Genomic DNA, 275 nt, shown 5'->3' with positions numbered 1-275 from the left:
GAGGAAGGGAAGAGCAGGAAACAGATTTTCCTTCACCAAACCTCCGTGCCAACCCCGGTACCCACCAACCCCGCATACCCGTAACCAGACAGGGGCCAGAACAAGCCTCTGGCATGGGCCTCGGGCAGGAAGAAAGGGCAACAGACACTCTAGTATGGGAAACAACAGACAGAAACATTTTATTCCACGTCCGGTCACGGCGGGTTGGAGGGCAAGGCAGGAATAAATACAAGGGGCGGGGAGGACCGGCGGGGGAGGGGAGGACCGGCGGGGGG

This window comes from Neomonachus schauinslandi, unplaced genomic scaffold (genome assembly GCF_002201575.2).
Source record: "Neomonachus schauinslandi unplaced genomic scaffold, ASM220157v2 HiC_scaffold_1926, whole genome shotgun sequence".
Classification (NCBI taxonomy): Eukaryota; Metazoa; Chordata; class Mammalia; order Carnivora; family Phocidae; genus Neomonachus; species Neomonachus schauinslandi.
Note: the sequence above shows the minus strand (reverse complement) of the source record.